Here is a 15,485-nt window from a genome sequence, read left to right as displayed (position 1 = left end):
GATGAGCCATAATATTTGGTATCCCTATAGTAAATGATGTTGGAAAGCATAAGAAAGGGTGCTATTAGGTCTAGAAATATTGTGCTCCTCCAGCCAACATAAGTCAATGGCAAATTGAATCATGGTAACTTCTAACCAGAGAAATGCTGGGGATACCAAATATTATAGGCCCCACAGGATATTATATTTGGTGTCCCTTAAGGGTATCAGATGCAAAATATTGTGGAATGATGTACAAATTGTGAAAAGATACTATAGTCTGCTATCAAATAAAAGGCCAATTCAATTGTTCAATGGCTTAAGGGTAACCCATGGCACATAGGGGGTCCAAAATATTATGGCAATATGTGACCCATAATATTTGGTATCCCCTTAGTAAATGGTGTTGGAAAGCAAAAGGAAGGGTGCTATTTGGTATAGGAATACTGTACTTTCCATCCGAAATACGCCGAAGTCAAATTGAATCCTGGTAATTTCTAACCCGAGAAACACTGGGGATACCAAATATTATAGGCCATACAAACTATTATAGTTAGTATCCCCTAAGGGTACAGATGCAAAATCTTGTGGAATGATGTACAAATTGTGAAAACATACTGTAGTCTGCTATCAAACAAAAGGCAAACTCAACTATTCAATGGCGCACGGGTAACCCATGAAACAAATGGGTTACTAGATATTACAGCAATGCGTGAGCCGTAATATTTGGTATCCCCATAGTAAATGGTGTTGGAAAGCAAAAGAAAGGGTGCTCCTTGGTATCAGTACACTGTGCTCCCCCATCCAACAAAAGGCGAAGTCAAATTGAATCCTGGTAACTTCCAAGCCGAGAAACATTGGGGATACCAAATATTATAGGCTGTATATGCTATTAAATTTGGTATCACCAAAAGGTACGGATGTAAAATCTTGTGGAATGATGTACAAATATGAAAAGATCCTATAGTCTGCTATCAAATAAAAGGCTAATTCAATTGGTCAATGGCTAAAGGGTAACCCATGAAACATTTGGGATACAATATATTACACAATGGGTGAGCCATAATATTTGGTATCCCCATAGAAAATGATTTTGGAAAGCAAAAGGAAGGGTGCTATTTGGTATGAAAACACTGTGCTCCTCCATCAAACACAAGGCGAGATCAAATTGAATCCTGGTAACTTCTAACCCGAGAAACGCTGGGGTTACCAAATATTACAGGTCGTACAGGCTATTATAGTTGGTATCCCCTAAGGGTATGGATGCAAAATCTTGTGGAATGATGTACAACATTTTAAAAGATACTGTAGTCTGCTATCAAATAAAAGGAAAATTCAATTGGTCAATGGCTTAAGGGTAACCCATGACACATAGGGAATACAAGATATTATGGCAATGTGTGACCCATAATATTCGGTATCCCCTTAGTAAATGATGTTGGAAAGCAAAAGGATGGGTGCTATTTGGTATAGGAATACTGTGCTTCCCCATCCTACATACGGCGAAGTGAAATTGAATCCTGGTTAGTTCTAACCCGAGAAACACTGGGGTTACCAAATATTATAGGCCGTATAGGCTATTATAGTTGGTTTCCCCTATGGGTATGGATGCAAAATCTTGTGGAATGATGTACAAAATGTGAAAACCTACTGTAGTCTGCTATCAAACAAAAGGCACTTTCAACTATTCAATGGCTCAAGGGTAACCCATGAAACAAATGGGATACTAGATATTACAGCAATGCGTGAGCCATAATATTTGGTATCCCTATAGTAAATGGTGTTGGAAAGCAAAAGGAAGGGTGCTCCTTGGTATCAGTACACTGTTATCCCCCATGCAACAAAATGCGAAGTCAAATTGAATCCTGGTAACTTCCAACTCGAGAAACACTGGGGATACCAAATATTATAGGCTGTATTCGCTATTACATTTGGTATCACCTAAAGGTACGGATGCAAAATCTTGTGGAATGATGTACAAATATGAAAAGATACTGTAGTCTGCTATCAAATAAAAGGCTAATTCAATTGGTCAATGGCTAAAGGGTAACCCATGAAACATATGGGATACAATATATTACACAGTGGGTGTGCCATAATATTTGGTATCCCCATAGAAAATGATTTTGGAAAGCAAAAGGAAGGGTGCTATTTGGTATGAAAACACTGTGCTCCTCCATCCAACATAAGGCGAGATCAAATTGAATCCTGGTAACTTCTAACCCGAGAAACGCTGGGGATACCAAATATTATAGGTAGTATAGGCTATTATAGTTGGTATCCCCTAAGGGTACGGATGCAAAATCTTGTAGAATGATGTACAAAATTTGAAAAGATACTGTAGTCTGCTATCAAATAGAAGGCAAATTCAATCGGTCAATGGCTTAAGGGTAACCCATGACACATAGGGGATATAAGATATGGCAATGTGTGACCCATAATATTTAGTAACTCCCTAGTAAATGATGTTGGAAAGCAAAAGGAAGGGTGCTATTTGGTATTGGAATACTGTGCTTCCCCATCCCACATACGTCGGAGTCAAATTGAATCCTGGTAAGTTCTAACCCGAGAAACACTGGGGATACCAAATATTATAGGCCGTATAGGCTATTATAGTTGGTTTCCCCTATGGGTACGGATGCAAACTCTTGTGGAATGATGTAAAAAATGTGAAAACCTACTGTTGTCTGCTATCAAACAAAAGGCACTTTCAACTATTCAATGGCTCAAGGGTAACACATGAAACAAATGGGATACTAGATTTTACAGCAATGCGTGAACCATAATATTTGGTATCCCTATAGTAAATGGTGTTGGAAAGCAAAAGGAAGGGTGCTCCTTGGTATCCATACACTGTGATCCCCCATCCAACAAAAGGCGAAGTCAAATTGAATCCTGGTAACTTCCAACCTGAGAAACACTGGGGATACCAAATATGATAGACTGTATATGCTATTAAATTTGGTATCACCTAAAGGTACGGATGCAAAATCTTGTGGAATGATGTACAAATATGAAAAGATACTGTAGTCTGCCATCAAATAAAAGGCTAATTCAATTGGTCAATGGCTAAAGGGTAACCCATGAAACATATGGGATACAATATATTACACAATGGGTGAGCCATAATATTTGGTATCCCCATAGAAAATGATTTTGGAAAGCAAAAGGAAGGGTGCTATTTGGTATGAAAACACTGTGCTCCTCCATCATACACAAGGCAAGATCAAATTGAATCCTGGTAACTTCTAACCAGAGAAACGCTGGGGTTACCAAATATTACAGGTCGTACAGGCTATTATAGTTGGTATCCCCCAAGGGTATGGATGCAAAATCTTGTGGAATGATGTACAAAATTTTAAAAGATACTGTAGTCTGCTATCAAATAAAAGGCAAATTCAATTTGTCAATGGCTTATATCGGATACAAGATATTATGGCAATGTGTGACCCATAATATTTGGTATCCCCTTAGTAAATGATGTTGGAAAGCAAAAGGAAGGGTGCTATTTAGTATAGGAATACTGTGCTTCCCCATCCAACATACGGCAAAGTCAAATTGAATCCTGGTAAGTTCTAACCAGAGAAACGCTGGGGATACCAAATATTATAGGTCGTATAGGCTATTATAGTAGGTATCCCCTAAGGGTACGGATGCAAAACCTTGTGGAATGATGTACAAAATATGAAAACATACTGTAGTCTGCTATCAAACAAAAGGTAATTTCAAATATTCAATGGCTCAAAAGGTAACATATGAAACAGGGGATACGAGATATTAAAGCAATGAGTAAGCCATAATATTTGGTATCCTCATAGTAAACGATGTTGGAAAGCAAAAGGAAGGGTGCCATTTGGTATAGAAATACTGTGCTCCTCCACCCAACATAAGGGGATGTGAAATTGAATCCTGGTAACTTCTAACCCAAGAAACGCTGGGGATACCTAATATTATAGGCTGTATAGGCCAGTCAGTCAAATTTGCTTTATTCGAGATAAAAACTCATAAAAGCACAACAGATTTGTTCTATGTACAATACATTTGCAAGCTACAATAGATATGGCTCAATTTAAAAGTTAAAAAAAAAGAGCAATTTTTCTAAAAATAGATGTACAAAGCATTTTGATAGACTATTAAAAAACAGCAATAAAACAAGCAAGACACATAAAATCGCAAAATGACTCTCATAAGAACAGAAATAAAATTGGTCACAGCTCAGGATACAAATTTCCTTCTAATTGCCCATGCCCACCCCAAGAATTTGGCAGCTGCCACTGAAATAACCGGCAAAGTGCTAGTGCAAATTAATCTTTGGGCTACCTTGCTGTCCCTAGTGCCTAGCAGTTTGCACATTGCTCTTAACCAAACTCTTCGTGGCATTGAGTAGGCCCTACAGACAAAAAGAAGATGGGCAATGGTCTCGGGACCATTTTTACACGTCGGACAAACATTGGAATTGACTTCAGCCCATCTGCCTGTTAATGATCTAATTGGGAGTGACCCCACTCTGAGCTGGAAATAAAGTTTCTGATCCCCAGGCTTTGTAATGTCATCCCAGTAGGACTCCAAACTGGGAGAGACTTTCACTTCCAGGTAACGACCTTCCATAGAGGAAGGGTCAGCATCATTCCATTTCTGATAGGCTACCATTTCCCAGTACTTGGCTTTTAGAACCTCTTTGGATGGGAACTGGGATGTCTCGGGGTTCTCCCACAGCCCCTTCATGCCCATTATAACCAGTGTTTTGGACAATTCCTTCAACCAGCTGATCTTATGAAATGTGTCGGTTTTAATTACATCCACGAAACCCTGGGCATAGTGCTCAAGTTCGGGGTGACCCAGATACGACGCCAGTATAATATAGGTCGTAATCTGGCCATGTCCGAAAGTGCTTTCCTACCTAATTCATAGCGCAAAGGCTTCATGGGTGTACTTCTGGGGAGACCGACAAGATTTCGCAGAAATTTATTTCCAACAAGTGTTAATGAGACTAAGTTGTCATAGCCCCAGATTTCAGCTCCGTAAAGAGCTGAGCTGAGGGCTTTTGCCTCGTACACTTGGAGTGTTGGCTGTATTGGCTTTGTCAAAGACTTCCTATGCTCAACAGTTATAGCACCTGCATTTTGGCGGAATTTAAGAGCTGCCATTTCTATGTGCTTCTCCCAATTAACCACCTTTGCTATATGCATGCCCAAGTAGACAAAGTCCGACATCATTTCCACCTTTTGGCCATCCATAAAAAAGTTCCCTTTAAAGCTGGGATGGGGATTAAAGACCATGAGCGTTGTTACATTAACTTCAAACCCGCGGTCATTACAAAAACCCTTGAAAATCTTCAGAGCACTCTGTAGGCCACTAGGGGTTTTGGAAACTATAAGCGTATCGTCTGCAAATAATAGGATCGGGATCTTCACTCCAGCCAGGCATACGCTCCACAACCCCGTTGATATACAGAGAGAAGAGCGTGGGGGCCATGGCGCATCCCTGCCGGACTCCGCGCACAACTGGGAATTCGGTAGTGACCTGCCCGTGCCCCCCCCCCCACTGGATTTTTGCGTGGTTTGACTCATGCAACCTCATCACTAATGATAAAATTTCCAGCAGCATACCCATCTGGCTTAAGACTTCCCACAGCTGGGACCGAGGAACTAAGTCAAATGCTGCTCGTAAATCGATAAAAGCAGCATAGAGGCTACCTTTCCCTAGCAGGACCGTCTTCCAATGAAGTAAAGTGAAGCGAAATATCTGATCTGTGGTGCTAGTTAGCTTACGAAAGCCTGCTTGAAAAGGAGACAGGATCTTTTCTTCTTCGACCCAGATCATTATTTTGTCTAGGGTCATTTTCCCTATCATCTTTTGTACCGTGTCTATTAGGCTAATAGGCCTATAGTTCCCAGGCAATGTTTTGTCGCCTTTCTTGTGCACAGGAATTATAACAGCCCCTTGCCACGACTTTGGTACAGGGGCCCCTAGCGCCACAGCATTAGGCTGTATAGGCTATTATAAGTGGTATCCCCTAAGGGCACGGATGCAAAATCTTGTGGAATGATGTACAAAATTTGAAAAGATACTGTAGTCTGCTATCCAATAGAAGGCAAATTCAATTGGTCAATGGCTTAAGGGTAACCCTTGACACATAGGGGATACAAGATATTATGGCAATGTGTGACCCATAATATTTAGTATCCACTTAGTAAATGATGTTGGAAAGCAAAAGGAAGGATGTTATTTGGTATAGAAATGCTGTGCTCTCCCAGCCAACATAAGGCAATGTCAAACGGAATCCTGATAAATTCTAACACGAGAAACACTGGGGATACCATATATTATAGGCTGCATAGGCTATTATATTTGGTATACCCTAAGCGTACTGGATGTCAATTCCTACGGAATGATGTACAAAATGGGAAAAGATACTGTAATCTGCTATCTAATAAAAGGCAACTTCAAGTGGTAAATGGCTAAAGGGTACCCCATGGAACGTAGGGGATGCGAGACATTACAGCATGGCTTGAGCCCAAATATTTGGTACCCCCTTAGTAAATGATGTTTTGAAGAAAAAGGAAGGGTGCCTTTTGGCAAACGAATACTGTGCTAAGCCATTCAACATTAGACCACATCAAATTGAATCTTTGTAAGTTCTTACCCGAGAAACACAAGGAATACCAAATGTTATAGGCGGTAGAGTCCATTATATATGGTACCAGATATTACAGCAATGCCGAAGCTGTAATATGTGGCATCCCCATAGTACAATTATATGGAAAACAGAGGGAAGGATGACATTTGGCAGGAGAAAACTTTGTTCACCCAGACAACAGAATGTCATGTCCAATTGAATTCTGGTAAGGTCTATCCCGAGAAACATAGGGGATACCAAATATTATATAGCCCTTATGAGACATTATATTTGGTATCCTCCAAAGGAACCAGATGTGAAAGCTTGCACAATGAAATCAAAAATGTGAAAAGATGTAGCAGTCTGCTAGCAAATAAAGAGCAACTTAAGTTAATATGTGGCTAACAGGTAATGGTTGAAAAGTTGGGGATTCTAGATATTACAGCACTGCAGAAGATGTAATATGCGGTATCCCCACGGTAAAATATTATGGAAAACACAGGGAATGGTGCTATTTGGCAGGAAAATACTTTGTCCACAGAATGCCATGTCAAATGCAATCCTGGTAAGCTCTACCCCAAGAAATATAAGGGATACCAAATATTATAGCCCAAACAAGGCATTATATTTGGTATTCCCGAAAGGAACCAGATGTGAAAGCTTGTGGAATCAAATGAAAAATGCAAAGAATTATCGTAATCTACTATCATATAAAAGGTAACTTGAATTGGTCAGTGGCTAAAAGCTAACCTGTTGAAAAGTAGGGAATATCAGAAATTACAGCAATGCAGGAGCAGTAATATGTGATATCCACAGAGTAAAAGATGTTGGAAAACACAGTAAAGGGTGCTATTTGGCAGCAATATACTGTGTTCTTCTAGCCCAAAATATGCCATGTCAAATTGAGTCCTGGTAAGCTCTAACCCGAGAAACAGAGGGAACACCAAATATTACAGCCCTTGTAAAGCATTATATTTAATATCCCCAGAAGAACCCTGATGTGAAAGCTTACGGTATGAAAAGACAAATTATGAAAAGGTACTTCAGTCTGCTATCAAATAAAAGGCAACTTGAGTTGAAAAGTAGGGGAAATAAATTTTACAGAAATGCATGAGCTGTAATATGTGGTATCACTTCCGGAAAAGATATTGGAAAACTCAAGCAAAGATTCTATCTGGTAGAAAAAGTAATGTGTTCGTGGAGCCTACATAAGGCTATGTCAAATTGTATCCTGGCAAGTTCAATCTTCATAAAAATAGGGGCTACCAAATATTTTAGGCTGTACAGGCCATTATATTTGGTATAATCCAAATGAACCAGATGTGAAAGCTGTGAAATTATATCAAGACTGTAGGCATCTAACAAATAAAAGGTCACTGGTCAGTGTCTAAAAAGAAACCTTTGAAAAGTGGGGACAAAGATATACTAATGCATGAGCAATTTTGTTTGCTACCCCCATACAAAACGATATTGGAAAACACAAAGATTGGTACGCATTGTTAGAAAAAAATATTGTGTTCACTTAACCAATATGGAACTGTCTAGTTACTTACCCATTTCAAATGTTTTCTAAATGTGAAATACAAAATTCTATAGAGCAAAGGGAGAGTGTGCTGTAACCAGTAGCACCCAAGATTGGCTGCTAGTCACTAACCAGACTAAGTATAGGGGGTATCCACCACCTAAAACCAAATAACATATTAAGGCTAAGGATATTTTATAGCTTTCAGTTTTTTTTTTAATTTGCAATATTTCCCCTTGAAATTGGCCTGCCCTTCCCTATGCACCTGAAGCAACACACTTATAAACTCTGACTGTAACTTTTATGTGTTAAACTGTAGCTTGCACTGCAGGCATTTGAACATCTGGATTCTCTTTGGGTTGTTGACCATAACACTATTCATTGCCACAAAGCACTTTTAGTGTTCCCAAGCCAGTCAGTCTTCTCTTTTAAACTACAAAAGCACTTTGTATGCTGAAAATTTTCAGCCATACTGTCAATCTTAAAAGAGAAACTAAAAGGCCCAGAATGTCTATGTAGATTAAAAAGAGAAAATTGACATCTCTCATAATAAAGAGAGACTTGACACTGGGGCTGCACCTGAAACAAATATCATTTGGTTATGTTTACTATTCCGAAACAGTGTTTACACATTAATAGGTATTTGTGTAAAATGCCCTATATTCATTTGTAACAATTATGCTTCCTTTTAATAATCATTGTAGAAAATGACCATATTTTGTGTGGCGTCCCTCCAGATTTTCCCTATATCTGCTTTGCTGGCTTTACAACTCTGTGGAATTTACCCCTTCTAGTAGAGTGCCTGTGTCCCCTCTTAGATATGGTTAATTTGGCTTATTCCTCATTGGCTGTCCCTACTATATGATGTAGAAAGTGAACACAGGATCCAGAAATGTAATGGCATTAGAGGACTGCAGTGCCTATGGTGCCATCAACTACAGCGGCAGGGCAAATACGGCTTCAGGCCTACCCTGTTTATTCCTGACTGCTTCACTGTAAAAATCTACTGTGCATTCATTCAACAAAACGTTTTTTGTTAGGTAAAATCATTTTGTTTAAATATCAAAAAGTCACTCCTGTGTAGGCCGTATAGCCCACAAGGCAGTGTGCATGGTCTATGAAAGTAGAACAGTAGAAATATACCTCCTAAATACAGTTTCTTTCTGCTTGCATTCTTCATCTGTTGTTGGGGAGAACTATTCTTTCTTATTCTTGCAGCGCAGCACGCCATGCTTTATCACTGTGCAACAAATGTAAAGCCCAGCTCGTATGTACAGACGCCCACCCCTGCATTTCTCTCATTCCCAGCCCACAACCCCCCATTTCTCTCAACAGTCAGTGGTGAGAATAAAATAGTGGAGGCTCACCTGGATGCTTTGAACTTAAGTGCATGAAGTCTGCCCTCTGTGTGAAAGTTCCTCTGCTAAGAGCTGTCTCGCTTCTTTCGCTAGTACTTGTTTTGTGTTGCTGCTGCTGCATTAGATTTGCAACCCCTCAACCATGATTACGCAGTTTGCGATCCCTTAATAAAGATGCTGCATCCTAACCTGATTATCTTCAGCTTTGATAGTATCTTAACTAATATGGCGCCCTTAGGGGGACAATGTTCGGGTGCTGCTCTGGTCAAAATAAGCCAGTTTTTGCCTTCCTTCTGTCTCCGGTGCTTGCTGAGCTGCTGAAGGCCCCTGAAGGCAGCAAAGAGCCCATGGGGTCCACGCTGCTGCAGCAGCAGCAGGTGAAACTGGGCCTGGCGAAGCTGGAGCAGGCAACGTGCATGGCCTTGGAGCTGCATTTGTTCAGGTAGGGCAGGGGTGGTGGGCTGTCCGGGCAGGTACAGTATCACAAGTTTGGTAGGAGTGTTTTTTAATACAATACATGCTGAACACCTGAAACTGTTATCTGCATCTTTGCAAGGCATACAAAATGTTTCTGGAGCGTGCTTTGGGTATAGTTATACTTCTGATTTAAGAGGCTAGACTATTGTTTTTTCAGAGCGCAGTGCAGCCTTATTTCTTCTTCGTAGTGCGTTGTCAGGCTTTTGATGAGAGAATAAGGACTTTCACCTAGCCCATCAACAATAGCAGTACATTAAACATTCTGGGACTGTACTACAGATGAGTGCGCCAGCGGTTGCTGTGCGCCAGAGTATGTCTGTGACTTTGCGTCTGTGCGCTAATACAATATGCGCACAGACGCAAACACTTATAAACACAGAGTTCAAAGTCTTCAACAACATCATGGTGCATTATACACGGATCCTCTGTTTTTTTGTTTTTTTAAACACACTTCATTGCCATTTATTATCAGTCTGGTTATCCACATATCCTGATACAAAAATATTATGGCCATAGTTGTTGGCAATATATCCCCCACCCCATCCTGCATTCCGCTGCAGTTTGTAATGGATGTGTCCTTGTCTACTCTCATTTTCTGTGGGAATAATGTTGCGGTGGCCCCGTGGTCCCCCCCACACCCAACCAATCAAACACAGTGAACTAGATGCCCCGCACTGCTGTCTCCCCATTGTATCCCTAGAGCTCTGAAGGTTACCTCTCTCGTGTCTGACCGTCTGTGGAAGCCCTTCGCGGGTGCCCCCTGTTCTGTATGTACCCTCCCCTGTGATGAACATTTATATATCCCTCAATGTCTGGGATCCCCCTGTGCCCTCTCATCCTGCCTTGGTCACTAGGGATGCTCCTATTGTGGTGGTCTCTCAGGGGTAGAAGCGTCAGACTCCCGTCCGTCTCACTGCATGTCGCCAATCATCGTCTCCCAAGCCCTGGCTCTCTCCTCCTTGCCTATCCCTTGCCTCGCATTTCTCAAGAGGACCCTGCTCTCGCATCATGCCCACGTTACTAGCTCCCGTTTCCAACCTTGCACACTGGGGCCTCTCGGGTCATTCCAGTTACAAGTGATTTCCCCCTGCACCAGGACAAAGGCGAGGCCTTGGAACCCGTCTGTGGTCCTAGTTTTGGCTGTGTGTGAAAACAAACTCAACAGTACATGTGTAGGTGTGCATGGGATTACCCTCTCCGTGATCCTAGCCGTATCCTATGTCACTTCCTGCCAATAATGTGTTAAAGAAGTACAGCTCCACATCATGTGGATGTAGGTCGCTCCCACTGTAGTACATCTCGGGCATCGGGTTTCCTCCCTTGCAAAATATCTGTTAATACGTTCTGGGGTTAGATATTTATTTAGTTATTTATGAGACTTATAAAGTGCGCAAATACCCGTGAGTGTCTCGGTGCTGAGGACAGCAGCATCTACCAGAGCGGAGGGGATTATTGATTAAACAGCCAGGTTTTTGTCATTTTCCTGAATGCTAGTAAAGACTGTCATGATCTGATATTTAATGGAAGGAAGTTCCAGAGTTTTGCAGTGGCGACGATGAAGCGTTTGTCGCCCCATGAGGCAGTTTTGGTACGTGGCACCCTAAGCAGAAATGCATTAGAGGAGTGAAGGGCCCTATTAGGAATATAAGTAGCTAGCTTCTCAATAAAACACTGAGGTCCAATGTTATGTATAGCCTTGTACGCAATGCACAAGGCCTTGAACTTTATGCGATTTTTCACAGGGAGCCAATGATACTTCTGAATTACTTGGGAGATGGGCTTATATTTGTGGGTTCCTGAGAGCATTCTGGCCGCTGCGTTCTGGACTGATTGTAGTTTGTGAATGACCTTGTTTTGGGCATTCACAAGTAGCCCATTACAGTAATTGATGGTGACATAACAAGTGTACTGACCAAAGTTTAACCCTCGGTAAAGGGTGAAAATTGTAGAATCTTTTTGATCATTCACAGTTTATGGAATGAGGCTGAGACCACCAAATTAGCATGAGGAGCAAATGTCAGCCTGTCATCAAATATGACGCCCAGATTCCTGACCTTGGTGACTGGAAGAGGAGGGGATCCTGTGAGGACGGCCACCAGGCAGAGGACCAGATGGGGAACAACTTGCCGAAAGTCATAACCTCTGTTTTATCAGAGTTCAACTTAAGGCAATTGCTGGACATCCAACTGCTAATGGCCAGCATGCCCTGTTGAAAGTTGGCTGCTACCTTACCTTACCACCATCATTGTATATAGACAGCACCAGTTGCGCATCATCAGCATACGATGTTAGGCCCATCCCGTGTGCCTTGATGACTCTGACTAAGTCAGACACATGCATGTTGAAAAATGTCAGGCTTAGGGATGATCCTTGCGGAACCCCACACGGGAGGGACAATTGGGCAGAGTAAAAAGTGCCAAGGTTTACCGACTGGGTGCGGTTGATGAGGAAAGAAGTCAGTCGGGCTCTTGCATTATGTTGGATGCCCATTTTGGTGACACGGTCGATCAGGATGGTGTGATAGACCGTGTCAAATGCTGCTGAGAGGTCCAGTAGCATGAGAACGGCCACACCTCCCTCATCAAGAGTGATTCTGATATCTTCAGACGCTTTGATAAGTGCAGTCTCGGTTCCGTGGTCCCTACGGAAACCGAATTGAGTGTCGTCTAGCAGATGATGATCTTCAATGTACTTAGAGAGTTGAGTATTCATCACCTTTTCAAAGATTTTGGCTGGGAAAGGCAGGCTGGCTATTGGCCTGTAATTCTTAGTGTCAGATGGATCTAGGTTTGTTTTTTTTAGCAACAGATTTATAATGATTTTCTTCTAGGTTGCGGGGTATATACCTGAAATAAACATAGCATTACAGATGCTAGATAGAACAGGTGCAACCTGTTCAATGTCTGGTAAAAGTACAGCTGGAGGACAAGGGTCGGTGAAGGAGCCCGATTTAACGGAGATAAGCATGGTGGAATGTATAAAAGCTAATCAGGTCATAGCGGGCATTTCTGGAGACTTTGGCTGCATGTTCGAGTAATTTCTCCCAATCCTTATCCAGTGGACTGGCGATGCACGACTCCCAATTGTCTTCGCCCACTGATTCTCGCTGCTCCACCTCACGTACGTATTTTGTTGACTCTCCCCATACCTGGAACAGTGTGGAGCAGGCCGATCAGTAAAGGCACCAGCGGGTACCCACTTCGGGTTTATATAGTCCTCTCCTGCGGCAAGGGCAGTCGAGTCCAAGCACGTGGGGTGTGGAGCCCAAATGCGATGCACGGGGGCAGCGCAGAAGCGATGCCGCAAGGAGTTCCCGAAAAGGGAACAATCTAACCCGGCACCTGTTCCCCACTCTCCACACAAGTGGCATTCGATCAATGTGGCCGGAGGTCATGTGGCTGCTCAGTATGTTGGTACGGGCAAAGCCCCCAACCCCGGTCCCTGTCTCTCTTGGGCCTACTCCCCTCACTCAGCCCGCATCGGTGTGGGTGTTAGCTCGTCACCTGCTGCAGTCGTAGAGCACCTCCACCAGAAGTTCAAAGTCACAGTGTCCCGGCCCTCCTCGCCACTCCAATATCCTCTAGACCTCCCGCTGCCACCTCTCCTCACAGCTCCATGCGCAGCAGCCCCCTGCTCTCCATCTGTCAAGTCGCTTGAATGGTGGGGGTTGTGATCTCAGCTGAGGCAGTCCGACCCACCTCTCAGTCCCAGGCTTAGGAGGTGTGCTCCCTCCACTAGCGACACTGCCGGCTCCCAGATATGCAGCCAGTCTCACCAGCTCCACTGAGTATCCCGGGCACCTAGACCCTGGTAGGTGGGCCCCCGCTCTCAGTCGGCTGCCCCGCAGTACTCCACACACGGACCCTCAATGGCTCAGGGCACCTCTGCCTCCCCTCCTTGCTTCTTCACTGTCCGGAGCCCCCAGCACGTGCATTAGTCCCAGCGGCCCCCGCTCCAAACTGGCGCCGGTTATCCGTTCGGTACCTGGCTTCGCAACGGAGGTCACCCCCAGGTCCTCGGTGTCATTTTCTCTGGCCGCTTCTCCCTCTCCACCTAAGCCCAGCTCCCGCCTCTTCATTCTGGAGACCGCGAAGTCCTGCTCATCCAGCGCTCCACCAGCTCAGATCGCCCCTCGAATCTCCATTGTGCGGGAGACGGTCACCCATTGTTCCCTCAGAGTTGTAGCTCAAAGAGCGAGCGCCAACTGGGCTATCCCGCGTCACCTCCTTTCAGCTCATTTCACAGTGAAGGTGAGCTGTTGCGCCCCGATTTTCGATTCCTGCCTGCTCCCCCGATCTTCACTTGTCCGGGGATGACTTTGCTAGGTGAAGGGCCCCTCTATTTCGGGCAGGAAGGGCTGTGATGGGGGATCACTCGCAGGAGCTCCGGTTCAGGCTCCCCGCTCCATCGGCGTCCAGCCACACCCCCCACAGACTGATCCTCTGTAAGGCCGTTGGGAGCATAATCTGGCGCACAGTGACAATTAGTGCTGGCGCAGTCATCTGTAATGCGGCCCCGGAATATGATATCTTTTGTTTGGTCTTACAATCGAGTAAGCAACAGAGATACTGGGAAGCTGCTGCTGTGAAGGCTCACTCGGAAATGTTGCAGTCCTCAGAACAAAAAGACTGTAATGCTGCCCCTGCTGTGCCAGTCATGCCATCCCTTCTTTGGCCTCACACGGGTACAAGTTGCAAGGCTCCGGAAACATGTAGCTTGCCTTTTGTGTGTATGACATGCACCTGAGAGTTTACATATAGGCCTATATTTAGCAGTCTCAATGCCACAGAGTGGCATAATTGTGTTCATCAACAGGGCATTGTCAATGTGTCCTTGCAACTTGCAGAACACCACATGCAAGTTCTATCAATGGGACCAGTCATCAGACTTTTACTTCATCAGTCATAACTAGTAACTGTCTCTTGTAAGGTTTGATGGAACACAGCATTTAAGATTTGAATGGGTTAAACCAGCGTCCAAATGTAATACTGTGTTGGAAGACTGCAGATTAAGCAGGCATCCAAGAAGCTGACAATGAAGCATAGTTTCGGCGTCACGGCACCAAACCACCACCAACTTCTGAATTGTAAATGGGATTTTATGTTTAATGAGATCTTGGCCACAATGTAGCCTGATATATCATACAGTCTTGACCAAAGGTCCAATAATGTACAAAACTTTCAAGCCGCTTATGATTAACCCTCTCATTCTGGATCAACGCAATATGTCAAAGAGCGCCAAGAAACCGATGGTGATAGTGCGCGTTATAAATAATTTTAATAATAATAATAATTATAAATATTTTCTATATGTATCCATCTTTTTCTTTCCATACCAACCATCTTTAACTTTCCTACCCATGCATCACCTACCATCTTTTCATTCAACTGATCACCCAGACATCCATGCATGTACTCATACAGCTGTCCATCCATCCAAGCATTTATACAAATAGCCATCATTCCACCAACCCATCTATCCTAACTGCACCTCTGCTTCGTAAATGTTCACATTATCTGGATGGTAGCTA

Source organism: Lissotriton helveticus, chromosome 5_1 (genome assembly GCF_964261635.1).
Source record: "Lissotriton helveticus chromosome 5_1, aLisHel1.1, whole genome shotgun sequence".
NCBI lineage: Eukaryota > Metazoa > Chordata > Amphibia > Caudata > Salamandridae > Lissotriton > Lissotriton helveticus.
The sequence above is the reverse complement of the archived record's forward strand: the minus strand, read 5'-3'. Positions refer to the sequence as shown.